The 16,218-nt window shown below is 32.2% G+C and overlaps 1 pseudogene; it reads left to right on the top strand.

Moving 5' to 3' along the window:
* The first annotated feature begins 15,722 nt into the window (after nt 1-15,722).
* The window catches only part of LOC130826479 (L-type lectin-domain containing receptor kinase IV.2-like), a 1,986-nt pseudogene continuing 1,490 nt past the window's right edge, over nt 15,723-16,218 (top strand).

Genomic DNA, 16,218 nt, shown 5'->3' with positions numbered 1-16,218 from the left:
GGCTTGGACTGTGTACGAATGGAATGAACCCATTCGGCAATCTTAGTTCTCAGCATAGTACTTGGCCGGTACTGTTCGTGATCTATAGTTTGCCACCTTGGTTGTGTATGAAGCGTAAGTACATTATGCTTTCGCTTCTTATCTCGGGTCCTAAACAACCTGGCAATGACATAGATGTATATATTGCACCTCTCGTTGAGGATTTGAGAAAGATGTGGGATGAAGGCATTTCCGTGTTTGATGCAGATGCTAATGAGGAGTTCACCTTGCGTGCAATGCTTTTATGCACCGTTAATGATTTTCCGGCATATGGCAACTTATCAGGGTATAAAATTAAGGGAAGAAAGCATGCCCAATATGTATTGTTGACATGGAATCCACGTGGATTCCTAAGTGTAAACACGTATTCATGCACCATCGAAAGTTCCTCCCACGAGATCACATCGTAAGAAGAAGAAGATGTTCAACGGGGAGGTTGAGGACCGTGTAGCTCGTCGATCGTTGACCGGTTATGAGGTTTATGAATAGGTTAAGGGAGTTGAGACTGTATTTTGTAAAACAGGGCAAGTGCAAGGGGGTGAAGACCGATTATGGAAAAAAGAATCAATCTTTTGGAAGCTTCCATATTGGAGAGATCTACAAGTTAGGCATTGTCTTGACGTTATGCATATAGAGAAAAATGTATGGGATGCTATACTCGGGACTCTCATGAACATTCCGGGTAAGACAAAGGATGTTTGGGCCATGCGAGATTGGTTTGAATGTAAGGGTCTTCGTCCGGAGTTTTAGGCACATGTTAAGGTGAGTAAGAAAAGAAATAGAGCTGATAAGTTGGTGGCAATAACAAGGGAAAGGGCAGTAAGAAGAAGATGAGTAATGACAAAGTTTATTTGCCTCCAGCTTGCTACAAATTGTCCAAAGTAGAGAAGCGGGCATTTTGTGAGTCTTTGTATGGCATTAAGGTTCCGTCTGGGTACTCATCCAGCATGAAGAGATTTGTGAGCCTAAATGGTGAGCTGAAGTTGGGAAGTATGAAATCTCACGATTGCCATGTAATGATGCAAGTGTACTAACCAATTGCAATCCGTGGAATACTGCCAAAACATGTGAGATATGCTATTACCGAGCTATGTTCCTTCTTCAACACAATTTGTAGTAAAGTTCTTGATCCCTTTAAACTTGATGCTCTTCAACTCGACGTGATTGTAACTTTATGCAACATTGAGATGTATTTTCTACCTTCTTTCTTTGATATAATGGTTCATCTTATTGACCATCTCGTTCGTGAGATCAAGCTTTTGGGTCCATTTTTTTTAAGGTGGTGTTATTCTTTTGAAAGACACATGGGTGTTTTACAAAATAAGGTAAGGAATTCAGCACAACCCGAAAGGAGTATGATTCAAGGCACTGTGAGCGATGAGATTAGTAACTTTATAGCCGAGTATTTGGCCATGGCAAAGCCTATTGGACTTCCTACCTCTAGACATGAAGGAAGGCTTGAGGGAAAGGAACAATTGGCTCCAAATCGGTCACACCTCCTCGAGACAGCCTTCTACAAGCATACTTGTATATGTTGCATCATATTCGGAAAGTTCATCCTTTTTTGAGTGAGCATTTTGATATATTCTTTTTAAATGGGATAGGGCATTGATGCAGTTGCATAACAAGTCGTTTATTAATTGGTTTCATAGTCGAGTAATATGCGAAGAACTCAAGGGTGTATCCGAAATTGTTAAGTGGTTAGCTTTTGGTCCTCGTGATGATGTCAACAAATATGAGGGTTACGATGTCAATGGCTTCACATTTTGGACTGAGGGTCAAGACAATAAGTCATCTTATCTACAGAATAGTGGGTTTCTATTTTGGCGTCATCTACATTTTACACGAGTGCGAAGGATCAAGCGCCGGTTGATGCTAAATTGGTATACTACGGGCGGGTACATGAAATATGGGAGCTTGACTACTCTACTTTCAATATTGGTCTTTTCCAATGTAAGTGGGTAGATAATAATCGACGATGCATAAAAATGACAACCCTTGTGGATTCACTCTTGTAGACTTAGCTCGTTTGCGTGATAGTGAGGAGCCATTCATACTAGCCACACAAGCCAAGCAAGTATTCTACATTGTAGACCCGTCTAATAAAAAATGGTCTATTATTGTACCGGAAAAAGAAGCATCCTTGGTATAGGTGATATTGAGGATGAGGAAGAATATGAAGCTTTTCAAGACTCCTCTCCCTTTATCAATCCAAAATCAGTGGATCAAGATGATGTAGATGTTGGTTATATGCGTGTAGATCACACGGAAGGAATACATTTGAATTAAGTGATTCACAAGGTATGAATTTTAAGCTCAAACTTGGTTTGTTTTGCATGAAACTTTGCACACAACACTATTTGTTATATATTATTGTGTTGAACGTATTAGAATTGTAAATCATAGTCATATTCTTAATATTACTTAGCTTGTGTTCTAATAAATTTCTATTCATACTCTTTCAGGTACTGATATACAATGCATCTATTCAGAGACGAAATTGTCCTTGAGATTGAGATCTCGAATAATGAACATCGTAGTTATGATAGTGAAGAGGACCAAATTGTGAGATACAAGCGTATGGCTGAAGACGCTCCACCACTTGACAATGATTTTGAGACTGAAGATGCCCCACTAATAATGGATGCTCCCACTACCAGTAAGAAAAGAAAAGGGCGAGGTCCTACGAAAAATCTCAAAGTCACAGAACCCATGCATTTGGAATACAATGCATTGGGTCAACCCTGCGGAAAATGACGTAGGCAATATGGAAAACAAGTGGGCCTATGTATCCGCAAGATTTCCATATTACACGTATGGAATGAGGTTCCAGAGGGTTTGAAGAACTCTCTATCGAATGATACTGTGGTAAGCAACTTTACTATTTTAATTCATTTAGTTTTATTTTAAAATTAGTTTAATTGACACTAATAAATATAATTTTTTTTTTAGAATCTTTTTCACATCGAGAGCGATGAAGAGAAGAAGAATGTTTTTCTTTCAGCTGTTGCTGATAGATTCAGAGATTTCAAATCCAAGCTAGTAACTGGTTATTACGAAGAGGCGTGCCCGTACGACCAAAAAGGTCAAAACGGGAAACGAAGGTGGAGAGCAAGCATCTTCGAAGATGCCCTACGAAATATGGGGTCACATATCGAAGAGGGAATGGGAGGCTTTTGTTGCCAAAAGAACAACTTCCATTGAAGTTGTTAGTATTTCATATTATATTATAGTTTTTGATTTGAATTTACTTCTTTTGATTCAGTCATTAAACTAATATATGACATTTGATTTCTATTGATTGATTAGGAAAAGCGTGGTAAAACTTCTAAATCAGCAAGCAAAAAGAAGTTTTACCATCGCTTGTTACATAACTTGTTACATATATAACAATTTTTACCCAAACCTTAAACTATCTTAGATAAACCTATCCAACACTATAATAGATCAAATGATGGACAAAAATCGCCAAAAAAAAACAACCCCAACCAGCCATGCTAAAGCTGTCCTACTCCCCCTTATAGCCCTTTGTATACTTACATACACAAGCTAAAAACTCTACCCAGAAACCCTTTTTGTTCTACCCAAAGCTTGTGCATCATTGCAAGCATGCAAGAGGCAAATATTTGAAGCAAAAACACTCTATTTTCTGAATAATTATTTATCCATAAACCCCAACACATTGCTCCCAAGTTTATCTATGAACAAACATTAGAATCCTTCAAACTTTCAATAACTAAAACACCTTCTTTTCTCATCAAATCTTCTTCAAAAACTCATCTAAAACTTCTGAAAATTTATGTTTATAAACTCAAATCTCCCATAAAAATAATCTTCATCTTAAGAGCTGTCCACAGACACCAAACTTGAAAAAATCTACCAAGTATAGAATAAGTTATGTTCATTTCTTTATTCCACTAGTTTTTGTTAAAACTTGTTCATGTAAAACATTTTTTTTACAAGAATTTTTCTATAAACTAAGATTATTATGAAATGAGTATTTTATCTCCAAACTAAGAAAATCATCACTTATAAATCTATAAAAATCGGCCATAATAGAAAGTAAGAAGATGTTTTTCCACAAACATATAAATTTTGTTACTTAAAGGATTCAAGTGAAATTATGGGACTTAACTAAGTATGTTGCTCAACATAATAAGTATACTCCAAATATGTTAAAATCATCACAAGTATTAGTTTAACAACTCTAACTAGGAAAAGTTAAGTGCATGTTAGAAATCCAAAATTATTATTGATTTTTGGATGAATGGTTTAGTTGAAGAGTTGGAGTTGAGTCTTGAAGGGCAAGGACCCAAAGTTGGAACCACTTCTAAGAACGCGTAGGAGCTTACGTGGGAGCTTACGGAATAATTATATAGGCTTGGAGTCGAGGTATATTACATGAGGTGATTTTTAAAGGATTTAAGAACAAGTTAGGAAAGTTTGTGTATAAACTTGTTTTTAAAAAAATAAAATTCCCAAAGAGAAGTTCTTAAATCTTGAAAACTGATGTCAAAATGATAAATTTGAGTACAGAATAATTTATTACATGTATTATTATTGTGGGCATCATGCATGTTGATTTTATAAATTATTGTATGTTTAAAGCCATATTTAATACTACTTTGTGAAAGTTATTGTGATGGAAATGATTATATGAATTTGAAAATATTTAAAATTTATTTTAAAAGAAATTTCCAGTGGTTATATGTTAAGAAAATTTCTTGAATACTTTTTGTTGAGATAATTAGTTAAATTGATATTTTAATGAATTTTAAGGTGTTAAATACTCTTATTATAAAACATGGTATTAGATGAACTCTTCATCATCAAAAATAATTAATAAAAACATATTATAATGTCTCCAAGAAGATTTGGCCAGAATATATTTAGTTTGGAATTTTTTTTTTTATGATTTTTGAATAATCGTTAAATTGTTTAACGGTAAATTGTAAAATGGTAAAATATAACATAATTACCAAACAAAGACATATGGACTTGAAATTTTTATCACATACTCATATGGACAGTAGGTTAAATTGGTAAAAGTTTGGGAAGGTTTCGTTGACATTTAAGGACCTTAATAATTTTTATTCGGTTATTAATAATCGGTAAGTTTGAAAACGGTAAAATATAAAATAAATACTAAATGATGTCTTTTGGACATGAAAATTTTATAAGACACTTATATAAATAGTAGATACATGTTCAAAAATTTATATGGATTTTCGTGACCATATATGGACTTAAATAAATTTTATTCGGTTTATCGGTAAAATAACGATATTAATTATTAAAAATACTCCACATGATTTTTAATGGTTATTTAAAATTTTATACCCCTTAAAATAGCTTCTGGAATATCATATAATTTTAATAATATTTTATTCAGACTCAAATAATTTTACACCTATTTTATTCTATTTATCGATAAAATGTCTATACAAAATCATAAAACATCATACATGACTTTTATAAGTTCAAATGGCCTAATAACCATGTTATATGACTTCTGGAACTCCGGTATAATTTTATTTTGCTAAGTCGCAAATAAAGTATGTTTTGCTATGTGCAAATAAAAGATGTTTATCATATGGAAAAACTTAATATTTTTTACTTTCAAATGCTATTAAAATTACAAGATATATATTATATACAAAAAATGTTTTAGCCTAAATGGCGGGTACATATGCCAATGTTGTGTGCATGATTAAACGGCTCACCAATTGTGTTACACTTGCCGGACATGTCGCGGACGGTAGACCGACTACCAAACGAGTCACAGGATGACTCACAGAGTACCCATGTAACTTATGATATGAGTTTGAAATTGATTTGGATCCATTGAGATCTTATGATTTATGATGAAAAATAAGAATTTGAAATGACTATAGAGCCATTGAACTGGATTTGAATGATAATATGATTTATCAAATGAAAGAGCATATTTCAAAATGAATTTACTCAAATAAAAAAAGGTTTTAATAACTTGTTTGACGGACACCAGTGTGTTTATACTCAGCCTTTTTGCAAATACTATGCTTTGTATGTTTTTCCAATGGTTTTGTTTTTAGAGTAAACCCCTATGGCACCTCGACGGAGAATGGATATGCGAACAGAAGATGAACTCGAGTTGGAGTATGACTCCCCTTTTGTTTAGATATCTTTATTGTATTTGAGAAACTATTAGTTTAGATTTAGACTATTTTAAGGACGTAATTTGAACTTTGGACTTATTTCGATTTGGTTGTAATTTTCCTATACTTTGGACAGTTAAGACTTTCGTTATATTGCTTTGGTTTGGTTCAAGTATTATACTTGGATATTGGTTTGATCTTTAAGTAACCCCTTAATTATGTTGTCAAAAGTAACCTTCCGCTTGATTAATACTAAATTTCAGTTGGTGTTTGCCTTCATAATTCGAGGCGGTTACAAAAGTGATCACTTTAAATTTAAAGTGATAAGTTATAGAAATTGACTAATTTTATGGGCTCATCTAATGGCAAGACGGTCTCACACAAGACAAGCCGATGATTTTGTGAAGGATATAAGGAGTAAAAGTGATCGGATCATATTCAAAAATTTAGAACAAAATCGTTAACACGAACCAAGATAAAAAAATTGAGTGGAGCAGAGTAGTATAAGGATGTATTTGAGTTATAATTATTTAAAAAAAACTTTTATTATTAGGAGGTAGGTTGATAGAAGGGATCACTATTTGATGATCAAACCCAAGACTTTTCCAAACTTTATAAAACATTTTTTGATCCAATATTATAAACCAATATTATATTAAATGCATTTTGAGAACATTTAAAAATTATGCGGTCTTATAATTATACAATCATTAAAAGTTAATAATGTTACATGAATATAGTCATGTATAGTTTTAATTATTTACTCTTTCTTTATTAAATTTTTACTAATTAGTATTAAAAACGCAAAGACAACCATATATAATAAATAAAATAATTTTTACAATATTCAACAAATAAGCACAAACTTAAAAATAAACAAAAAAGGTAAAAAAAATCCTACTTATCATCTTAGACAAAAAATTAATAACTTAAATAAATTTCATATGACTAGATCGGCCAGAAAAGTTAGAAGATATTATAATTACCTATCATCCAAGACGAAGTTCTTGGTCATAACTGATAAAATCCATATTATTTAAGGAGTTATCTTGATGTTGGACAATTTTATCCTTCTAAAAAAATTCTTTATTTTACGCATTTACGATAATATTATTTTTTTTATCATTATGACATACAAATAATTAACCAATAAATAATATTAAAACATCAAATACAATTTTAAATACAAAACTCTAATAATATAAAAGTAAGATCCACAATAAAAAACATTACAAACAATTTTATTTGTTTAACGTTTGATTTTAAGTAAAACTAATTTGATAGAAATTTAAAATAGAATATGAGTTATTCACTCAAATTTTAAGCAAAATTAATATGAAAATTCATGAAACTAAATTGGATGATATTTTTCCAAGAATTATACACAATTTGCCTCCTTCTTAAAGGGATGTTAGACATGCTTTAAAGCATTGAGTCTAGCATAAGGATTAAAGAGAATCAAAAGGATGAAAAAATGTTGGTACTATCAACATGGTTGCGAAGGGGAAACCATCCCATCCCATCCCATTCGGGGAAAAGAGAAAGAAAAATATGCATCTTTCAAGGGGAAGGCTAGTAGTTCTCTACCAACAACGCCGGGGAAAAGGCATGTTGGGAGTGTGGTAAGCCTGAAAATCAAACGAAAAATTTCTTTGTTTTTAAGAACAAGCAAAAGAAGGAAAATGGTGGTTAAGCTTCTACAAGCAAAGACCCTCCGAAACAAGGTGAACATACAATTTTAATTAAAAATTGTCCTTTGAATTTTTCTTTAATGAATACTAACTTTGATGTTATGCAGGATGATACTTTGTCTTGGTGGATTGATTTGGGGGCTTTAAGACATGTTTACAACTCTACAAAATGGTTCAAAACCTTACATAAGGTGGTTGATGGGGAGCATTGTCTTTATGGGAAAAAATGTCCCCATCATGATCCAAGGCAAAGGACAAGTTGAATTGTTGTTTACTTCGAGTAATCTCTTATTTTTGATAGATGTTTATTATGCACCCGAAATTAGTAGAAATCTTGTCTTGAGTCTGGTGTTGAATCGATTAGGCAACAAACTAGTGTTTGAAGCGGATAGGTGTATTATCTCCTAAAATAACTTCTTTCTAAGAAGAGCTTATCTATGTAAATAGTCTTTTTAAGTTGTCGTTAAATTTGAATAAAGATGCTATTTATAATGTTAAAACTTCATCTAGTAATGAAAAGTTTGATTTGTATTATTTGTGGCATGTTAGACTTAGACATGTGAACTTTGATAAAATTACTTTTATGTCTAAATATGACTTGATTCCTATGTGCACTAGAATGTCTAAAAATTGCAAAACATGTATGTTAAATAAGATCAAAAGAACACCATTTAATACTATTGAACGTAAATCTAAAATTTTGGATTTGATACGTAGTGATCTTTGTGACTTTTATAGTACACCATTATTGGGAAATAAGAAATACTTTTATTGATGATTTTTCCAAGCTTTGTTATGTGTAAAGATGAGCTCTTAATTATCTTAAAATTTACAAAAATGAAGTAGAAATACAAATTGGTAGTAAACTTAAAGGAGGTGAACATTATGACCCATCTTATTTTAGTTCAATGCGTATTATACATGAAACAACCGCCTAATACGCAAAAGGAGGTGAATATTATGATCCATCTTATTTTAGTTCAGTGCGTATTATACATGAAACAACCGCCTAATACGCACCACAATCAAATGGTGTGGCGGAGAGGAAGAACCGTCCTCTACAAGATATGGTTAATTCTATGTTATCCTACTCAAACTTGAGTGAAGGATTTTGAGGTGCAACAATGTTGATGACTTGTCACATTCTTAACCAGGTTTCAACGAGCACAAAGAAGGAGACTCCTTATGAACTTTGGTACAAAAGAAAACCAAACTTAACCTATCTTAGAGTTTGGGGTTTTAGGGTTTTAGGGATAGAATGCATATTTATAGGTTATGATATTTTTGGTACAAAGTGACTACATATTGATTCATTTGATGATTGAGTCAAGATGCAATTTTTGATGAAAATAGAATTTCATCATTGAGTAAACAAAGAAATCTACAAATAAGCACCAATGAGGATGTTGATGATATTAACAAGGTTCAACTCTAGATGTTGATGAAAATCGACATCTAGATGAACAACAAGATGTTGATTCTATTCCTAGACGGAGTAAAAGACAATAGAAAGCTAAATGCTTTAGACTAGATTTCGAAGTATATTTGGTTGAAGGTACTAGAAATAAAATTTTTTCTAGTATTCCATATTTATTAAATGTGAAAGGTGACCCTGTGACTTATGGAGATGCTATGGCATCACATGATATTGCTTTTTTGAAAGATGCTATCGATGATGAGATGCAATCTATCATGGGAAATAACAATATTGTTAACGGATGATCTTCTTACTTGTAAACCAATTGGTTGCAAGTGGAGCTTTCGAAAGAAAATGATTATTAATGGTACCATTGATAAGTTCAAGACCTGTTTAGTGGCACAAGGCTTTTAGAGAAAAGCTTGGTATCGATCATTTCAATACATATGCACCAGTTGCAAGAATAACCACTATCAGGTTGTTAGTAGCTTTAGCAACAAACTATCTTATAGAGATCCATCAAATGGATGCTAAAACCACATTTTTGTATGGGGAACTAGATGAGGAGGTTTATATGAAACAACCCAAAGGGTTTGTTTTGGAAGGACAAGAAAATAAAGTGTGTAAACTTGTTAAATTCTTATATGGACAAATTTACTAGCAAGTTTAACAGCTATGGAAATGTTGTTATCATTTTTCTATATGTACATGACATGCTCATCTTTAGTACTAGTTTAGTACAAGCTCAAGAGACAAAAGACTTTTTGTCTAGGTCTTGACAAAACAGAATATGGGGGAGACTGATGTGATCTTAGGTATTAAGATCATGAGAAAAGGTAACCGAATCAAGCTAAGACAATCTCACTATGTTGAGAAAATACTTCAGCAGTTCAACATGCTTGATAAGGCACCAGTCTCTACTCCCATGAACCGGGTATAAAGTTTTCCAAACATACCTGACTACCAATTTCACAATTGGAGTATTTAAAGGTCATTGGATCTTTGATATATGTGATGACCTGTATAAGGCCAGACATAGCATTTGCGGTTGGTAAACTAAGTAGATTAACAAGCAACCCAGGTCTCCATTACTAGATGGTGATAAAAATATTATTATGATACTTGTTGTGTATCATGGATTACGGTATTACATATAGTGGGGAAACTCCTATTTTGGAAGGTTATTCCGATGCTAGTTGGATCACTAATAAAGAGGATAATTCTTCAACTAATGGTTGAGTGTTTGTTTATGGGGGAGGTGCCATTTCATGGTGCTCAAAGAAATAAACATGTATAGCTGATTCCACTATGTCCACAGAATTCATAGCGCTTGTCTCGGCAGCAAGTGAAGCTTAGTGGTTGAGGAATCTTATGCCTGAAATAACTTTGTTACCTAAGCCTATTTCACAATGGCGATTCATGCGGATTACATGACGACTTTATGTAGAGTTTATAGTCAAGTGTATAATGGTAAGTCTGGTCATATTGCTCTTAGGCATAACCTAGTGCAAGGACTTATTACTAATGGGGTCATAACTTTTGACTATGTGAACACTAACTTCAATTTGGCTGATTCATTCACTAAAGGCATGATTAGGGATTCGATTGATCAAGCGTCAATTAAAATCGAATTATGTCGATAAAAGTCAATTGGAAAAGCCCAATTGACACGTGAGTAACATCGTGTCTTGAATTCAATGTGGTAAAATTCGTTTTGATTTTTGTAAGCAACAAATTTAAATAATCCACCGTTACTTTAGACCGTAATGAACGAGTTAGTATCCACGTGAGTAACATCGTTTTTATTTTCTTTGATTTTCGTAAGCAACAAATTTAAATAAACGGGGATACGTTTAATACATAATGAGAATCTACCTATATAAGTTTGAAGTGTGGACGCTTCAAGTCATCAAGATCTTGGCATACCGGCTATGATAAACTTATGAATAAGATATGAACATGGCCTTCTAATGTCAGGTTAATGACTTTGTGTTAGTGATTATGTATGTACTTAATCTTCAATTGGTTGGATGGGTCATTTGATTCAAATTCGTAGAGATATCAATTCTGGCTCGATCACTCATGAAGTGTATTGCACTAGGCATTAATTGTATTGTTTATATCTCATTGTGAATTTTCAAGTTCAAACCCAAGTACCTTTGTGGGGAAAATATCACGAAAGGAATGTGAGCACAGGCCTACAATAAGTATCAAATTTTCGGGTAACGGTCTTCATTACAAAAGTATCTTCAAGTTTATTTCAATGTAATTGTGTAAGTTTGTTTTTAGCCATCAACAAAGGAAATACAAATTCTTCCAAATTGTAATTTATATTTGTAACACCCTAATATTTCAGCAAAGTAAAATAAAATAAAATCAATTTTTAAATGGAAGGTTTTCAAATTCTCCCAATTAGTGATCGCATTTAATATCCCATTCAATTAGTCATAATTTCAGGAATTCCCTTAAATTTCTTCCTAAATTAATCAACAAATTGCCTTATAAATTGAGCTAGTTTCTAAACACTAGACGCAATTCATCCCTTCCTCTCTAAGACTTGGTAAGAAACCAAAAACCCCAAATTTCATTTTTCTGTCAAACCTTCATTTCATTTTTTTTATTCAGAAAAATCATGAATTAAGAAGAAGAGGATGAATGAAAAACCTACCTTGAACACATGGTAGTTGAAATATTCGATCCCTTTCTTCTTCCCTGCTTAACGTCATGCTTCATTGTGCAAATCGGAAATTCTTTCTTTAAACTTTCTCTCTCCTCTCTTACTTAACTCGTCCTCACGTTTTCCTTTCTCTAAAAACCAATTGTTCATTTTTTCTAATCAATTACATTATTTTTTATTTGTCTCTTAATCTTGTTCCGTTTTTTATAATCAATTATTTTATTTTTTGTTTATCTCTTAATCTTTTTGATTTACTATTTCAATTTTTTGTGTGACCTCTTTATGTCTCGTTTTTTTAATATATTTTTTTTATGTCTTCTTTTTTTTACTATTTTTTTTTCAAATATTGATGACTTTAGAAACAAATTTGAAAATTTTATTTCAAATTTAAAAATATACCTTTTATTAAATTTTTTACACCTCAAAAGAAAATGGTTAATTATTTTTAAGGGGTATTACAATTAGATTATCTAATCCTTTTGACCTAAAATTGTAGATGGAGATTTCGAAAGAGCCTTAGAAAACACGTTCTACTAGTTCCCATAACCCTTAATACTTTTACACTACTCAAGGTAATTTCAATGTCCAATATACTCCAATCTGCTATCCGACATAATTTATATTATGTACTTTTATATTTAAAAATATAAAATTAATTATATTATTATGATTAATAGATTGTTCTTATATTATACGATTTTTGAGACTTTCATCCTGTGTCTTAATATTATTTTTATTTGACTATGATTATCTTCGGTTGAAATTTAATATAATAATAACGTTTTAAGTGTTGTAAATTGAATGTAAATTGTATTGTTATAAAGTTTTCATGACGATTAATTCTGAGTCGTTATAAAATTGACGATTTTCTTTCAACTAAATTTTATGAGGAAAATGTAGCACGTAAAGGTGTTGAACAGTGTGTCTTGTTAAATTAGTTTAGCTACCAACGAGTCATATTATTTGCATACTCTATGTTATAACTTTGTCGTTTTCCTTCTATTTGTTGTGATCTAAGTAGAAGGGGTGTGCACACTAGGAATTCTTGTGATTGGGCATTATTATTAAGATGACGACCTTTGTTGAAGTAGGTGATTAGCATGGATTAGTCTCGGCTACTGGCATTCACATTTCTCCTTTAAATTATTTTAGTTTTATTATTATGACCGACAAAATTTTAAAAAGATGATTAATTATATATTTCATTTGAATGGTCAAATCAATTTCTATTAAAAATTATTTTACTATTACTATTTTTACGAAATGGAGTCATATTACTTAGTTTATGATGATTTTTTTTATATGTTCTCTTGTTTTTCCCATCTTATATTGCAGGTTGTTCTAGGGGGATCTTGAGTGAGGATGCTTAAAATTAACACATAGAAATTTTTTTTAAGTATATCGTATGTTTTTTATGTCACTATTAAGAACTTTTTATCGAATTGTAATTTTTAAATTTTTTCCTTCTATTTCCGAATAAATAATTTTATTTTGGTTATATTCTTGTCATCCTTAGTGGTTATTAACACTGTCTAAGTTAAATCTTGTTTTAAGTAAATTAAATCCTTAAGTTTGTATAGAATTAATTTAAAGGGTGTTACAGTATTTTATATCATTATTTGTAATAATCGGGTAGGGGAGGGCAAATGGTGGGTGGTGATAGGGTGGGGAGGGGTGGACGGTGGTGATGGAGGGTGGCAGTCAGATAGGGGTAGACGGTGGTGATGGAGGGTGGCGGTCAAACATGGGTTGATAGTGGTGATAGAGGGGTGTGTTTTTTTTTATTTTACTTTTATTGTTTATTTTTATTTTTAATTTGTATTATTTCTTTATTTTTAATAGAATTAACCTTCAATTGCAAGTTAACATTGAGAAACAATAATCTTGGTAAGTTACCCAAAAGTTGAGATTATTCATAATTAATTGTTAGGCGCATTGTCATAGAAAAATGGAAAAAGTGTCGAAAAAAAATCATAACATTATCTTATCTTAACGGCTTGGGTAATCGGTACTAAATGGTAGGAATTGTAATGAAAAGTTGGTGTAATTTTTGTAGGAAATATATTGCATATATTTAGAGAATATTATAATTAGTAATTATTCCATAGAATATTTTCTTTCTTTGTTTAGTCCTCTTAATCCTTGTATAAATAGGGGCTATTATTGCTTTGGTTAATTAATAAAAACAATATTCAAAACCCTAAACCTTTTTCTTTACCTTTATTTCCCCATTAATTAATCTTGACATGGTATCAGAAGCCAACGTGACAAGAGGTCACAGGTTCGAATGCTTGGCATATGTGCGCATCCACATTTCTAGCCCAATGGGCTCTCGTGTGAGTGGGTGTGTTAGAGTATATAACATTTTCTGGGGCCTCAACCATAAGCTTAAGCTTTTGGTTGAGTTGGTTCCTTGACATGTTTTGGTATGAATATCTTTTGACAAATTTAATGGTTATCCTTATTCTTCTTCAATAATCTCATCTCCTTCACAAAGTTCATTCCAATGCATTACCATTTAAACATGTGGTATTTGGTGGTAATGGAAAATGGTGAAAGAAATTTTTTTTATAATCAAACTTTCATTACCATGGAAATAACATGATACTTATTATGAAAATTTACACCATATATTATTTACATTACCACCAATCAGCAGTGTTAACCAAACAGGTAAAAGTTTTGAGGATGAGTCTTTATTTTTCAAGACTCACTACTTGTTCTACCTCTCCATTGGAAGTCTTGGACAAAGTCTCACTTCAAAAACTCCTTCAAAGACTAGGGATATTCACAAACATGGTCCCAAAGACCAAAACTCCCAACCAATCATAAGTCTTCATGTTTGAGATTTGGTGGTTGCAAAGTCAAACCTGTTGAAGGATATGCTTGTGTATAATTATTCAAGCTAACAAATGATGTGGCTAAACTTGATAGATGTGGAGCACCCAACACTTTTTTCTTCCCTTTGACAGTGAAAAGTTCCTTATGTGGCACATTTGCAAGACTTCTTTGCAATATTTTTCCTATAATAATATTAGCAGTCACGCCATCCAGCCTTCTTTTGAAAAAATGCCTTGCGGCTAATTTAGCTTTTGGATGTTGTCTCAGTTAGAGCATATACAAATTTTACCATATAAGGTCCGGTGTTCGATTATTGCTGTCTTTTCCCTAGTCCTACCTTGTAATAAAAGAAAAGCTATGTCCTTTTCACATATGTGATGTTAATTTAAAATTGACATGTAAACATGATCCTTTAGTGAAATAATCCATAAGAGATTAAGACTTTGACATTTACAGATCCTTGCTCAAGTTGATTGCATTTTAAGGGTTAGTAAATGATGTTGTAAATGTGACTTTAATTTTATTAATCAAACATATAAAATAAAGTTACATAAACTTAGTAGGTTACCAAATATATGACAAGTTCAAACCTTTGGTTAACATACACCAAATGTGAACTTCATCATCGGGAATAACCATATATCGAACATAGTAACAAGAAGATTTTATATGTGATTTGATATAAATTCTAGGCGAGATGGTCTTTCCAAAAACATCATTTCCTCCTTATTGCGGTGCTTGGGAATATAAACCGGAAATATGTTATGAGAATGGGTTTTTGATATACTTAAGTAGGTAGTCTTAGTTTATCTGAAAGTGATAGAAGTCAAGTCTTTCATGTTTTCTGTAAACCACAATATTTTACAAAAAAAATTGATTATAGGTTTCTTGAAATTCATCCCTCTAATGAATTATGTTTCATGGCTAAATTTTGTACTCACCTGTACAGGTCTCTAATACTCTTCTTTTTTGTTGTACTTAACTTTGCTGAAGAAGAAATAAAGTTCATTTACAATGGGTTCCAAGGAGCAAAATTTCATCTTGATGGGCTTGCAAACATCCACCCTAATGGCCTTCTACAGATGACAAACAGTTCTTTGCAAGGAAGTGGCCATGTTTTCTACCCTCAACCCCTAAAGTTCAATATCAATAGTTCATTTTCCACAACTTTTGTCTTTGCCATCAATACTGATGTGCCTGGTCATAGTGGTCATGGAATTGCCTTTGTTATCGCTTCGTCCATGAACTTCAAGCATGCTGTTCCCACTGAGTATCTAGGACTCTTTAACATTTCTAGCAATGGTCTTCCCACTAATCATGTCTTTGCTTTAGAACTAGATACCATTCAAAATGCTGTGCTTGGTGATATTGATGGCAACCATGTTGGCATTGATGTTAATGGCCTCAAGTCAGTTG

Source organism: Amaranthus tricolor, chromosome 11 (assembly GCF_026212465.1).
Source record: "Amaranthus tricolor cultivar Red isolate AtriRed21 chromosome 11, ASM2621246v1, whole genome shotgun sequence".
Taxonomy (NCBI): Eukaryota; Viridiplantae; Streptophyta; class Magnoliopsida; order Caryophyllales; family Amaranthaceae; genus Amaranthus; species Amaranthus tricolor.
The sequence above is the reverse complement of the archived record's forward strand: the minus strand, read 5'-3'. Positions and strand labels throughout refer to the sequence as shown.